Consider the following 15,706-nt stretch of genomic DNA (forward strand, 5'->3'; position numbering starts at 1 on the left):
TCCTGAATATGAATTGAAGAATTTCTAATTTGTACAATTTGAGTGTACTACATGCTTATCCATCGATATTTCAAATAAATTCAGCAGGTAAAATCCTAACATGAGGAAATATGGTCATGAAACGAATTATTATGAAAATGTACTTGAATTACATTGATTTGAATTATACCTGTTACATGAACACGAATTATGAGAAATATTTGAACAAGGAAATTTGACTAGTGTTGAGTTAATATATTTTCTGATATTCATGAAAAATATATGTTTAACATGAATTCAAAACAAACTATTACTGAAACAAGCCTGAGATACATGGAAATGATAGTATTTGTTGTGTTGAAGTATGACGTACTTCGTACAAGAATGTGGAACATGCTTAATAACTTTGTACTTTTGTAATATATTTGAAAATATGTGATGGAAGACATATGTGTATGAAACTTGTCTGACGATTGTGTATATTCGTGATTATGAGTTATTACCCAGAATACATGACTGGCAGGGTTAATGAGGATATGTGTTTAGGCATTTGGCCAACATGACTTGGAAATAAATTGAATGTTTACCTATATTTAAGATAGTGGTAAGTTAAATTCCAAGTTATACGAACTTATTAAGCAAAATATGCTTACTCTATTTTATTTTCCCCTATCCTGTAGTGATTCGGAAGCTTATTGGATTGGAAGCATAGGCGGAGATCACTCACACTATCCATCAGCTTATTTCGGTATATATGGTAAATCACTTATGGTTATAATGGCATATATAGGTTATTTAGCCAAATGATGGCATATAAATGTTTTGAATGAAACTAGCCATTGGGAATGGCTTGTGTTTGACATATTTTGATATATTTATAAGTGGTTCTATCATGTTTAAAGAATGAATGTGATATTACATATATGCATTTAGTAACTAGATGAGTACGAATAATAGACTAAAATGAAAATAAATTGTCATCTAAGGTACCTACAGGTACATTGGTTGTATGTTATATTATGTCATGTTCAAGATATGATTTAGACTTGTGTTGAATGCTTTGACATGGTTTGTGAAGGTGTTCAAGTATTAGTGTAGGTGAAAGACAAAAAGGGTGATAAATGTGGCTTGGAAAATAGCCTATTTTTGTCCACACGGGCATATGTCTCAGCCGTGTGTCACACACGGCTTAGCACATGAGCGTGTGATTTGGCCATATGTCCCCTACATCTTTAAAATGTCAAAACAAAATGCTCAGAATTGATCACACGGCCTAGCACACGGGCGTGTGGCTTGGCCGTGTGACCACTGCACCTACACACGGTCTAGTACATGGGTGTATGACCTAACCATGTGACCCAAGTCAAAGAGTTACACGGCCTCAGATGCGGACGTATCCCTTGCTGTGTGGTTCACATGGCCTAACCACACGGGCTTATGACCCCTACACTTAGGAAAAAATTTGAAATTTTACGAAAAAATTTTTGAGTACCTGGTTTAGTCCTAACATGATTCTAATGCATGATTTGGGCCTCGAGTGCTCATGTAAGGGACTATATGATTAAATTTGATTGAAATCTGATATGAATGCTAAACATTTATGAAATGTCTATTACTTGACTCGTAAATTTCGGTAATACTCCATAACCTTGTTCCGGCAATGGATTCGAGTTAGGGGTGTTACATATCCCATCTTTAGAAAAGAGAGAGCCACATTCTCTAGATTACTTATGTTGGAAAATAAAAACTGCAAGATCCATAGTTTCAAGAAATCGATGAATTCTGGTATGCTTCTGCATCTAGTTTTGTTCTTGATTTATTCTTAATGATTTGACATGCAAATCCTGGCTTATGGTTTGTTAAGTTTATATCAGATATTATTTTACGGTTCTAGCAATAAACACCAATGACCAATAGATTAAATATTGAAATGCTAGTAATATACTTAAGTTACTTGAAAGTATTGTTTTTCTAACCACTATAGTAGTGACGGATGTTGGCACCATTTTTTGACAAAACGGGGTTGACTTGGGTTTTGAAAAAAGAAACGGGAGTCGCCACCAATCCTCTTTTTTTTATGAGGTGCGATTGGATCACCTCGAAGAAGGGTTGTTTTTAATAAACGGTTTGATTTTATTAAAACAACAAGTTTGGTCCACGAAATTCAGAAAAAACGGGTTCGGGAGTCGGTTACGCACGAGGAAGGATTAGCACCCTCGATACGCCCAAAATTGGTACCTAGTTGATTATTTAATGTCTTAATGTCAAAAATTGAGAACCTTGGAAAAATTAAAAATACGATCCTCGTGTTAAAATAAAATAAAAAAAATTGGAAAAGAAACATATTTCACGTTATTCGAGAAAGAGAATCATATCCAGTAAGTTAGGACACAATGTCTCGAATTCCCGATACGCGAATGGAAAATACTTATTTAAAAAATTTTAGCCATCTCGGATTTTAAAAAACGAGATCACGACCAGTAAGTTAGGACGCGATTTTTTAATCCCGAGATCATTTAAAATTTGAGTTTAAAAGGATTCGTGCATTTAGATTTATTGTGAAAATTGAAACCCAGTAAGTTAGGGTACGATCCTCACGAATCTAAACACGAAATGCCATCTTTTAAAAAAACAAATTTTGTCATACCGAGCAAAACAACATATATAGTCGTTATAAAAAAGGGATGGAAACTAATTTCATTATCGATATGCGTGGTAATACCATGATAGATACGAAAATGTATATAAAAATAATACAGGCCATAACGACTAAATAAAATAAATAAAAAACAATTCAATAACATGTGAAACAATATAAAATAAAATAAAATAAAATAAATAAAGCACTTATGTAAAATAATAAAGAGCATGTAAATAAATGAATAAATTACCATCAAATGAAACAATGATTAATGAATAACATTATAATATTTATAGATATAGGTATGTATGTATGCGAGAATTATAAAATATGAAAGTATACATACGTGTATGCATTATAAAATATATAAAAATATGAATTTATATGCATATGTAAATATATGGAGATTTACATATATATAAAAAGGGACACATAAGTATGTGTATATATTCATAAAAATATATATGTGTATAGATATACATAAAAATTATGAAAATAGAAGTAATACAAATATATGTATGTAAAAATATGTACTATTTACGAAGATTAGAAATATGTACGATTATTATGAACATATATGCATGCACAAAGTATAAAAATAAGTGTATATGTATATATAGTACAAAAAGTATGCATGTAAATATATAGAAAAATATATTTATATATAAAAGAAATATACATGTATATATAAGAGCAACTATAATAACGATAATAATAATAATACAAAAATAATAATATAATATAGAAATATAATAATGAATAGATGAGTAAAAAAATAAGATACAAAAATAAAACAGATGGACTAAATAGCAATAAAAAACAAAAGTATTGGGCAAAATCGAAATAAAAAAGGAGTAAAGAGGATTAAATTGTGACGCGCCGAAAGAGGGGGATCAAAATAGTAAATAACCCAAAGCCCCCAAAACGCAGCGCAGCAGTGGACCAACTCACAACAAAAATAAAATTGCAGGGCTAAATTAAAAATAAGAGAAAACAACGAAAAAGGATCAAATTATAATACGTTGCAAAATCAGGGGGACTGCGCGCGCAATTAATCCAAAAACTAAAAAACGCGGATCCTCCGGGTCAGGTCGGGCCAACACGCGGGTATAGTCGATCGAACGACGCCGTTTAGACATTGGTGCTCCAGGTGCCAAACGGCACCGTTTCACTTCATTATTTAAATAAAAATTTCATTTTTTGCTTCATTTTCCTCCGAAATTTCAGAACACCCCCCCTTTTTGCTTATTTGAGCTCTGCTAGGGTTTCAAAAAAACCCATCCTTGCCGTCATCGCTCCACCACCGGGACCGGTGGCCACCATCACTCAAAAGGGGATTTTTCAGTCGGGCTTCAGACGCCTTTTAAAGGCCATGCCACCAAGACGTAGATACACCGAAGGGAGGAGGCTTTCGGCTTCCTTCTAGGTCCGATTCCGGCGATGGTGAGGGATCCACGACCGTCGGAGGCTCCGACGAATTCCTTTTACTCTTTTATTATATGAAAATGAAAGAAACAGAATCGAAAGAAAGAAAAATAGGTCAACCTTCTTTTCAGTTTTTGTTCTTCGATTTCTTGATATTCTCTGATGTTAGTGGTGTTTAAAATATTCCCTCTGTTAAGATTGTAATATTTGTATATCCACTGTCTATTTAGAATCGAAAAAAAAATCCCCTGTTACATAATAGATCCGGCTTTTTATAGCCGAAAGAAAGAAGAGAAAAAAGTTTGTCTTCGTTTCTGCTTGCGTGTTTGCCATCCTCTTTGCAGATGATGTGACGAGGGCGGCGGAGTTGGTGGCTACCAGAGGAGTGGCGGTAGGTCTGGGCAGGTGGCCGATGGGACAAAGCGATGGCAGAGGGATGGGCACGGCTCTAGGCTTGGCCAGGGTTTCCGCCCTAGTCTGACTGGGTTTGGGGCCGGTTGGGCTTATGGGGCCGTTTGGGCTCTGCCAATTGGGCTGATTGGTTAGGCTAATTGGGCTGTCTTGTAATGGGTCTTGGGTTTGGGCTGGTGAGTTCAGATTGGGCTTGTACAGCTGCCCCTCTTTGCTCGTTGTCGTGTAACGATAACAGAGCAAAGACTAAGAAAGCCCAATTTCGCCCGGTCTCGTCGAGTCTCGACTTCTCTTGACACTTCTCTTCTTCAAGTAGTTTCATTCCAATCCGATGTGTCGTGTTGCTTCAATCCACTCCACTGCAACTTCAGAGAGATATGTCTTGTAACTTCAATCCATTCTGTTGTAACTTCAGGGGGTAAGGTCCATCATTTTGACCCGCTCCACTGCAACTTCAGGGAGATCGGACTCATATCTTCAACTTGGGCCACTGCAACTTCAGGGGGATAAGATAGTGTCTTCGATCTGCTCCGCTGTAATCTCATGGAGATAAGATCTCTTATTTTAATCCGCTCCACTGTAACTTCAGGGAGATAGGATAGTGTCTTCGATCTGCTCCGCTGTAATCTCAGGGAGATAAGATCTCTGGCTTCAATCTGCTCCACTGTAACCTCAGGGAGATAAGATCTGAAATTCTTTGGTCTGTTCCACTGTAATCTCAAGGAGATAAGACCTGATGTGATCTTCTCTACTGTAACTTCAGAGAGATAAGATCCTTTAATCCGCTCCATTGTAATCTCAAGGAGATAGGATTACTATCCTTGATCTGCTCCGCTGTAATCTCAGGGAGATAAGATCTGAAATTCTTTGGTCTGTTCCACTGTAATCTCAGGGAGATAAGACCTGTGTAATAAACCTAATTATGCCTAATGATTAGGATGACATGATCAAAATGAAACAAATGCTCCTAACTAGACATATGTGAATGGTGTTTGTATGAATGCAGAATTTTATTTTTCCGAGAATGATCTCGCTTAGGTTATCACTACTCGAAGTTTATCAAGGTTTTGTGACTGATGTGCTACAATGCCTTCTCGCTTGACTGATTTTTCTGAAGAAACATTTAGCCAGACTGTCCCCATTGTAAACCTCAAAGTTATATCCACTGGGACGCCAAGATTTGTGCCATCATTCTCTCACAGTAATCTAAGGGTAGAAATATGTGGCTTTTCCTTGTCCTCTTTTATCACAATTCGGGGATGTAGGATCTGAACCGTTCTGGTTTCCTACACCATTCTCAAGGTGTCGTACGAAAGTCTTATGAGCAAGTGAAGGCTCTTTCTCCGAGGTAACCTCTTCCTATTGCCTGATGATCATTGCTTGCTTGTTCATTTAAGCTTTGTAATTAACACGACAGCTTGTCATTTTGTTCAATCAATGTTTAGACGACAAAATCTGAAAGGATAGTCTTTAATTTAGACTCTTCCTTCCTAGATTTCCAACCTTTAAAATGGCGTGTTCTAAACATTAGTCATGTTTCAGGTCCCTATATTATTTAGAAATTTTCCAGAGTAATGTGCAAAACTTCTTTCCTGAAAGTTTTATTAGTTCGTTAATCATTATCCTATGCAACATGTTTGCAAAAAGATCATAACAATGGATAAGAATAAAGCTAGTTCTGATTATAACTCAAATAAAACATCAAAGATGGCGAAGAAAGATAACAAAGAAGTGGATTGAGAATGTGCGTTTTCACAAAAGGAAAGGAAGAAAGAAAGAAAATAAAAGAAATGTATTTTCAAGAATACACATAAGAACTAGGTGCCCCAGTTATCGCCGCTTGAGTTTCTCTGTACAAACTTTCCGAAGACCCTTCTAAGTTTGACATGTGTTCAGGAGATCTGCAATACTCTGTCAATGTTCCAAGACGTTGCATATCCTTTCTTATTGGTAAAGCAAGATCATCATATGCCCTGATCAAAATTTGATCCGTCAAGTCCTGATGTTCCAATCCTGCCCAATACTTGAGTCGCCCTTTTCGGGTTTTCGACTCAAGCCCTCTTTGGTCTCAAAGTGCCCTTTACGGGTTTTCACCTTAGCCTCTCCAAAGTTTTTTTTTTTTTTTTTTAGGAAGCAAAGCGCCCTTTACGGGTTTTCACTTTGGTTCCCCTTTCTTTCATGTGAAGTATTTCTTGACGGAGTCTGCGTTTACCAGATTTGGTAAACTTTTGCCATCCATCTCACATAGGATCAAAGCTCCACCAGAAAAGCTTTCTTTACAACATAAGGGCCTTCCCAATTCGGCATCCATTTTCCTCTAAAATCTTTTTGTATAGGAAGAATCTTTTTTAGTACCAAGTCCCCTTCACGAAATTCTCGGGGGCGAACCTTTTTATTATAGGCTCGCATCATTCGTTCTGGTACATTTGCCCATGGTGAATAGCTCTTAGCCTCTTTTCTTCTATTAGGTTCAACTGATCATACCGAGATTGGATCCAATCGGCTTCATCCAACTGTAGCTCAGATAACACCCGTAGAGAAGGGATTTCAACTTCAATGGGTAATACTGCCTCCATTCCATAAACCAGAGAAAAAGGCGTTGCCCCAGTAGAAGTTCTAACAGATGTTCGATAGGCAAGGAGAGCAAATGATAACTTCTCATGCCAATCCTTGTAGGTTTCAGTCATTTTCCCCACAATCCTTTTAATGTTTTTATTGGCCGCCTCCACTGCACCATTCATTTTGGGACGATACGGCGATGAGTTATGATGCTTAATTTTAAATTTGCTACAAACTTCAGCTATTGTGCTATTATTCAAGTTCATCGCATTGTCGGATATGATCCTCTCAGGCATCCCATATCGACAAATGATCTCCTTCTTCAAGAATTTGCTGACTACTGCTTTTGTGACATTTGCATATGAAGCAGCCTCCACCCACTTGGTAAAGTAATCAATTACTACGAAGATGAAGCGATGCCCATTAGAAGCCTTTGGTGATATTGGCCCAATAACATCCATACCCCACATGGAAAACGGCCAAGGAGAGGTCATGACGTGAAGAGGTGAAGGAGGCGCGTGTATTTTGTCTCCGTAAATTTGGCATTTGTGGCACTTCCTGCATGATCAATGCAATCTCCTTCCATGGTGGGCCAATAGTACCCAAATCTCATGATCTGTCTGGCCATCGTGAAACCACTGGCGTGCGTCCCACAAATACCCTCATGGACTTCTTCCAAAATTTTCTTGGCTTCTACCGCATCTACACATCTTAACAGTACTTGATCCTTCCTTCTTTTATATAACACTTCTCCATCTAAGACATATTCAATGGCTATCTTTCTCAGAGTTCTTTTGTCATTCTCTGTCGCTTGATCAGGGTATTCCCGATTCTTCACATATTGTAAGATACTCCGATACCAAGGACAATCATCTTTTCCCTCCTCCTCAATATTGCAACAATTAGCCGGGGTCTCAGAGATACTCATCTGAACAGGCCTCATTGCCTCAAGTCTATTCACCTGAATCATCGAAGCTAGAGTAGCTAATGCATCAGCCATTTGGTTTTCCTCCCGTGGGAGGTAATAGAAGGTGATATCGTCAAACTCCTCAGCCAATTCAAGAACCAGTTTTCTATAACCGATTAGCTTAGGATCTCTAGTCTCCCACTCCCCTTTGAGTTGGTATATCACCAACGCTGAATCCCCGTATACTCTCAGTACTTTGATGTTCCGTTCAATGGCTGCACGAATGCCCATAATACATGCTTCATATTCTGCCATGTTATTTGTACAATCGAAGTCCAACTTGCTAGCAACAGGATAATGATCTCCACTTGGGGATACCAAGACTGCCCCAATTCCATTACCCGTAGCATTTGAGGCTCCATCAAAATTTAACTTCCATACGTGATCCATTTGAGGATTTTCTTCAGTATTCGCCACATACATCAATCCTCGTTTGGAAAATCAAAATTCAAAGACTCATAGTCCTCTAAGGCTCTACTAGCTAGGAAATCGGCTATTGCACTTCCCTTTATGGCCTTCTGACTGACATATACTATATCAAATTCTGAGAGCAAGATCTGCCATCTAGCCATTCTCCCGTTCAAAGCAGTCGATTCCATCATATATTTTAAAGGATCTAACTTTGAAATCAACCAAGTCGTGTGATACAACATATACTGCCTCAGTCTTCGGGTTGCCCAGATTAGAGCACAACACAACTTCTCAATTGATGAGTACCTCATTTCGCAATCGGTAAATTTCTTACTGAGATAGTATATTGCCCTTTCTTTCTTTCCCGTCTCATCATGTTGGCCCAATACGCACCCCATGGAATTCTCCAACACTGTCAGATACAATATCAATGGCCTATCTGGACTTGGAGGTGATAAGACTGGAGTATTAGCCAAGTACTGCTTTATCCTATCGAAAGCCCTCTGACACTCTTCATCCCATTCACCCGGATTATGTTTCTTTAAGAGCCGAAATACTGGATCACATTTCTCTGTCAGTTGTGAGATGAACCGAGCAATGTAATTCAGCCTCCCAGGAAACCTCGAACCTCCTTCTGAGTGCGCGGGGGAGGTAAATCTCGTATTGCCTTACTTTGTCTGGGTCAACCTCGATCCCCTTTTTGCTAACTATGAAGCCTAACAACTTCCCTGATCTAGCTCCAAACGTGCATTTGGCCGGGTTAAGCTTAAGCTGAAATTTCTTTAATCTCAAAAATAACCTTTTCAAGACCTGAACATGCTCTTCTTCCGTTCTAGACTTCGCGATCATATCGTCAACATAGACTTCGATCTCCTTGTGCATCATGTCGTGAAACAAAGTCACCATAGCTCTTTGATACGTTGCTCCCGCATTCTTCAATCCGAAGGGCATTACGTTGTAACAGAATGTTCCCCATAAGGTAATGAATGTGGTTTTTCTCATGTCTCCAGGATGCATCTTTATTTGATTGTATCCAGAGAAACCGTCCATGAAAGAAAACAATGAATAGCCCGCCGTGTTATCTACCAAAGTATCAATGTGAGGCAGTGGAAAGTTGTCCTTTGGACTAGCCTTGTTCAAATCCCTATAATCCACACACATTCGTACCTTTCCATCTTTTTTGGGAACAGGGACGATGTTGGCTACCCAATCCGAATACTTGACCTCTTGTAAGAATCCAGCGTCGAATTGTCTTTTACTTCTTCTCTTATTTTCAACACAATGTCAGGTCTCATTCTCCTGAGCTTCTGTTGAACGGGTTTACAATCCTCTTTTATGGGCAGACGATGCACCACAATGTTAGTACTTAGCCCAGGCATATCTTGGTACGACCACGCGAAAACATCCTTGAACTCTCGGAGCAAATTAATGAGGTCTTGTCTTGTCTTTGCGGTGATTTCAGTTCCAATTTTCACCTCCTTTCCCTCCTCTAGGCTTACTATTTCTAACAATTCCCTATGAGGTAGGATATGCTTATCCTCTTGTTCCATCATTCTTAACAAGTCCGGGATGCATCATAATCTTCGTCATTTTCAAAGTCGTGGGATCCCTCTGAACACACTTCCTGCTCAAAAATAGGCTCCGTGTTTGAAGCAGCGTCACTCATGTCATTGATATCTGAAGACCTATGAAGGCATATCAAAGAATATACCAAGAATATAAATTTATGAATATGTTTGTGCAAAAGAATTACAAATGAAAGAATTATTTGTAAGACAATCAACCAAATGATAAATATAAAAAGAAGAAAAAACTGATCAAGATGAACGTTGACATGTATTTCATTAAAATAATGATATTTAGGCCCCATGCCTATTTCACAAAAAAATTTCATATTGTTTCTAGGCCAACAAACAACAGGAATATTTTGAGCATTACTCTGAATAAGCCCTAAAGACTACAGGGATTTCTTCAGCAGTCCAATTGTTTAGCTCGCTTCCAGGCTCATAAGGGCAGATCTCCAACAAAGCCCTTCTTTCCGTTGCTTCTATGGCGTTGGTATAAACATTTTCCAACATTCCTCCTATGCCGCTACCGGACACTCCACATTCAGAATGGATAAATCCTCCCGACACAAAAGATGCAGATATGTGGGGAAAGGTTAAAGGCTCACACTTAGCTTCATGTCCATTCAAACGCGCCCTTCTTCTCTCTTGTCTCTTCTCTATTTCTTTCTTCTTCTGCTTCATGTCTGGCTTGTACCCTAAACCAAATCTATCAAACTTTTCCTTCGGCATTGGTGCCTCAATCCTTCCCTGAAGATATTTTCCCAATCCTTTCCCGGGTAAGGCTCCTCTTCCTACCATTAATCGCAATCCCATCTCAGTGGTCCTGGATATTTTCGGTACTGGAATTCTATTTCCCTCCGCAATAAACATCGCGTTCACAAATTCTAACGACCGAAAAGAACATTCTAGTGCCTCATCGTTGATGTCCACATAAGGTGCATCGCTAGTCATCATTGCGATAATATCCTCCTCTGCATCTATTGTTACCAACCGATCCTCCGATACCAACTTCACCTTCTGATGTAATGATGAAGGTACTGCCCCTGCTGAGTGTATCCACGGTCTCCCCAATAGACAGTTGTAGGAGGGTTTAATATCCATTACCAAGAAATCCACCTCATAAGTGACTGGGCCAATCCTTAATGGTACCTCAATTCTCCCCATAACCTCCTTTTTTGTTCCATCAAATGCCCTTACTATGCTCTGGCATGCTTTCATGTGCGAACTGTCTATTGGTAATCGGCTAAGAGTGGACAAAGGCAATACATTTAGTGCAGATCCATTATCAACCAAGGCCCCCGGGAGTGTGTACCCTTTGCATCGGACAGTAACATGTAGGGCTTTAGTAGAACCTCTTCCTCCGGATGGTATTTCATCATCACTGAAGAAGATAAAATTGTCAGCACCAATATTGTTGATCAGCCGATCCAGCTTGTTTACCGAAATATCGTCAGCCACATATGTTTCGTTTAGCACCTTTAATAGTGCATTCCGATGTACTTCCGAGTTTAAGAGTAAAGCTAATACAGAAATGCGGGCTGGCTGTTTGTGTAGTTGCTCCACAACACTGTATTCACTGTGTTTCAAAAACTTCAGAAACTCCTTTGCCTCCTCTTCTTTTATTGGTTCATTTACCAATGGTTCAACTTCTACTGCTTTCCCTTTCCTCTGTTCTTTCTTCCAATTCTCTTCCCTGGACGACTCTGCTTGAGCGTCATATCTTTTTCCATTGCGCGTGTAAGAACCTGTTTCCTGATTTCTTTCTGCTTCTTTTCCCAAAACGGTCACATTACACCCGTAATTCCACGGCACCATTTTGTTATCCCTATAAGAGAAATTTGATGGTTTCTGGATTACAATTTTCGGTGTTACCTGGCCCTAACCTCATTACCCTTAGGGCGTGAGATAATGACCACAGGATGATTTGGAGCCTTTGTTCCCAACTCTGTCGCGCATATGCTCCTCATTTCTTTCGCATCTTCGTAAAACCTCATCTCTTTGTTATCCATCATGCTTTGAACCAAAGCCTTAAATCCTTCACATTCTTGGATTTCGTGCCCTGTTTTATGGTGAAATTCACAATAATTTCCCATCTCATGCCCTTCCTCAGAATCTGAAATAACCAAACCTCTTTTCGCCATTTCTTTCCAGACCCGTTTCAATGGAGTTTTTACTTCAGCAATGTCAGTCTTGACTTCTTCTCTCGTACCTTCGCTAACCATATTCACCCCCTTATCTGCGTGATTAGGTAACGGATTCTTTGCGTTAGGTGAGTCGTCAAGTTTGACAACACCTAAATTGATAAGTCCTTCTACTACCTTCTTGAAGGCAGTACAATTTTCTATCGAGTGCCCAGAAATTCCCGCATGATAATCACATTGCGCGTTCGTATCATACCATTTTGGATACGGGGGTTGTAGAGGACTCAAGTAACGAGGAGCAATAATATGTGCATCGAATAAAGTCTGATACAACTCCTTGTATGACATCGGGATTGGCGTGAATTGGGGCTTTTCAGTAGTTTGCCTAGCTCCTGACTCTTGTCTTGATGATCCCTGTTGATTAGCAACCACTTTCTTTGGTTGATTCACAGTAATTGACCTACCATAAGCATTCACATTATTCACTTCATTTTCTCTTTTCCTCGGGGGTGCCCTCCTATTATTTTCTCCTCCATCTATTTTTCCACTTTTAATGGCATGCTCAATCATTTCACCATTCATGATTATATCCGAGAAATTTTTTGAAGCGCTTCCCAACATGTGAGTGATGAACGGGGCTTTCAAAGTATTAATAAAAAGCGTCGTCATCTCTTTTTCCAAAAGCGGTGGCTGGACCTGAACCGCCACCTCTCGCCACCTCTGCGCATATTGTCTGAAGCTTTCGTTCGATTTTTCTCTAAATTTTGCAGAGTTATCCTGTCAGGCATCATTTCTGAGACATGATTGTATTGTCTCAGGAAAGCCTGTGCTAAATCCCTCCAAGTAGCAATTTTAGCTCGGCTCAGCTGATTGTACCACTTTGACGCCGCTCCCGTAAGACTTTCCTGAAAGCAATGTATTAATAATTGATCATTATTAATATGCCCCGTCATTCTTCTACAAAACATAGTAATATGGGATCCTGGGCAACTAGTCCCGTTGTATTTCTCAAATTCCGGCATCTTAAATTTGTAAGGGAGCACCAAGTCCGGAACCAAGCTCAGATCCTTTGCATCTATTCCATAGCTTTCGATGCTTTCTATTGCCCTAAACTTTTCTTCTATCCATTTCCATTTCTCCTCAAATTGTTTTGGAAATTCCTCCTTCGCCTTGTCCTTTTCAACCATCTCGTCAAGATCTGGGACAGCAATATTATTCGGGCTATCACCGGGATTAAAGCCCGCTCCGGGTTGAAAATTCATTGGGATTGAAGCATCGCCTTGGAACTGCTGGGGCCTAACCGACACAGGGGTCTCCGCGGATGCAGCTCAGTCTGTACTTGCGCATGAGGAGGCGTGAAACCTGGAGGATAAAGTGGTTCACCATTGTTTTCTTCTTCACTAACAATCACATGACCTTTACCCTTATCTACTCCCTTCAATAATTGCGTCATCTTAGCCACCAGATCATTTTGGGACTCCTCCATCTTTTGCACCATGTCACGCTGAATCTTTTCTATTTGCTCTTTCATTTGCGCCTGCAACTGGTCCTGCATTTCTCTTTGAAGTCGCTCTAGCTTCTCCAACCTTTGGTCCATAATTTTTGTCTTAGCTCGGGTACCGTAATTTTGTTGGTTTTCCAGGTTAACTGAAATGATTTTATTCGATTAGGTTTTTTAATGGTCATTAATGCATATGATGTGATGCAATGCATGAAAAGAATGCAAAGAAAAAGAGGCACTGATTCTCATTCAACTTCATTAGAAAACTTTACTAGATAAAGAGTTTCTTTACATAAAATAGACTACATATATGGCTTTGCCCTTACACTCAAAGCCTTAACCTTTCTAAGAAGCCAAGCTAACTCTCGGCCCCTGTCGGACTCTAACTCATACTTCAAACTTAATAGATCAGCCTGAACCGCTAGAGTTTGCAGATGATCAGCTACCTCGCGCACTTGAGTCACCGCCTCTCCCATAATATAATCTCTTTCTCCAATCTGCTCTTGAGACCGACGGAATTGTCTTTGCCACTGCTCATTACTTTCTTCCAGAAGCTCTATCCGGATTTCACTATTGTGCAATGCATTCTCTAGCCCTCCTATTTGTCTTTTCAATTCTTCAATTTTGTCTAAGCTCGCCCTTAATTCAACCGTAGCATTACGATTACAGTACTGGTGAAGCGATCTTTCTAGTTCAGTTATCCGGACCTTCAACTCCGTCTTCTCGTCTTGGCAATCTAGTAGACTCTTTCCCAAGGCGACTTCTCGAGCCTGAGTATCCTGGAATTTCTTTTCCCATTGATTAGCTTTCGTCTTTTCCTCCTGAATTTCTTGTCGCCATTGTTCTGGCGTTTTACCCAAGCCAGCAGCTCTTACTGACCTACGCAACTTCTTGTAATCTGTCTTCAGGCTGTCCAAATCTTCTTCTGCTTTGTTCTTTCCTTTTCTCAACTTGTTGGCCTCTAATCTTTGAATGTCCACATCCAATCCTAACTGCATTTTTTCTTCCTCTAGTTGTTCTATCTTCTTCCCCAATTCTAAACTCCTTTTTTCGAATTCTTGTTTGATGATTTCTATCTCAGAAGGCAAAACTTGTAAGTGTTCCTCTAAAGATCGAGCAGTTTCAGAATTTGACGCCGGGATGTTGTCGTTGATCCTTTGATCACGCCACTGACCATACTCGGGGGTAATTGTCGGACCCACGGCTAAGATCTTCATTCGACGAGTCTGGTTCCAGGCACTAGATATTTCTCGAACCTTCTTCTTGTAATTGTCCTCCCTATAGGAAAAATCACTATAAGCCAACCCCTGCGTTGCTGGTATGAATTGTCGTGATCTATACTGTCTTGATACGAGTAGAGGAGCATATCCGATAGCTCCCCATATTCCGAGCAGCGGAACCCAGTCAAAATCTCCACATCGGTACAATATCTCATCAGGAATTAACCAAGGAGCCCTCCATTCAATATCTTCATCCTGGAGATTCTGGAGTATCTCTATCCATTTTTCTTCTGAAATATCATCCCGTCTTGGCGTGGCCACCAATTCTCCTAGAGGGGAGTAGTTATCAGAGAATACCCGATAGGAGACCTTTTCGACCTTCCAGAAGTGGCTATGGAACCATGCCAATAAGAGCTGCGCGCATCCAATAAACCTTCCCTCCCCTGCTTTTCGACACGCATTCAGGGATCTAAAAGTTTCAGCGAGTATTGCCGGAACTGGTGTAACCCCTTTACTAAGCCGATCAAACAAATCAGATACAGCCTCGTCTATGTGTCCTAAAGCTTTGGGGAAAACCACTAGTCCATAGATACCTAAAGCGAAGACATCGACCCTTTTCTTTAAGTCAGGATGTACAAGCACCAAATCTCGCAAACTTTTCCAAGGAACACATTTACTGTCGCCCTTCTGTTGGATCCGGGCAGCGACCCACTGCTCGCTCATCCCAGTGATGTTCATTAATTTCTTTAACAACGGAGGGACACAAGCAGCTCTGGAATAAGTCTTGTCAACTTGAATCTTTGGGCATCGAAGCAAGGTCGTATACTCCTCCACAGTAGGCGTCAAATCTACTTTCCCAAAAGTGAAACAACTGTAGGCAGGA

Source organism: Gossypium hirsutum, chromosome A01 (assembly GCF_007990345.1).
Source record: "Gossypium hirsutum isolate 1008001.06 chromosome A01, Gossypium_hirsutum_v2.1, whole genome shotgun sequence".
Classification (NCBI taxonomy): domain Eukaryota; kingdom Viridiplantae; phylum Streptophyta; class Magnoliopsida; order Malvales; family Malvaceae; genus Gossypium; species Gossypium hirsutum.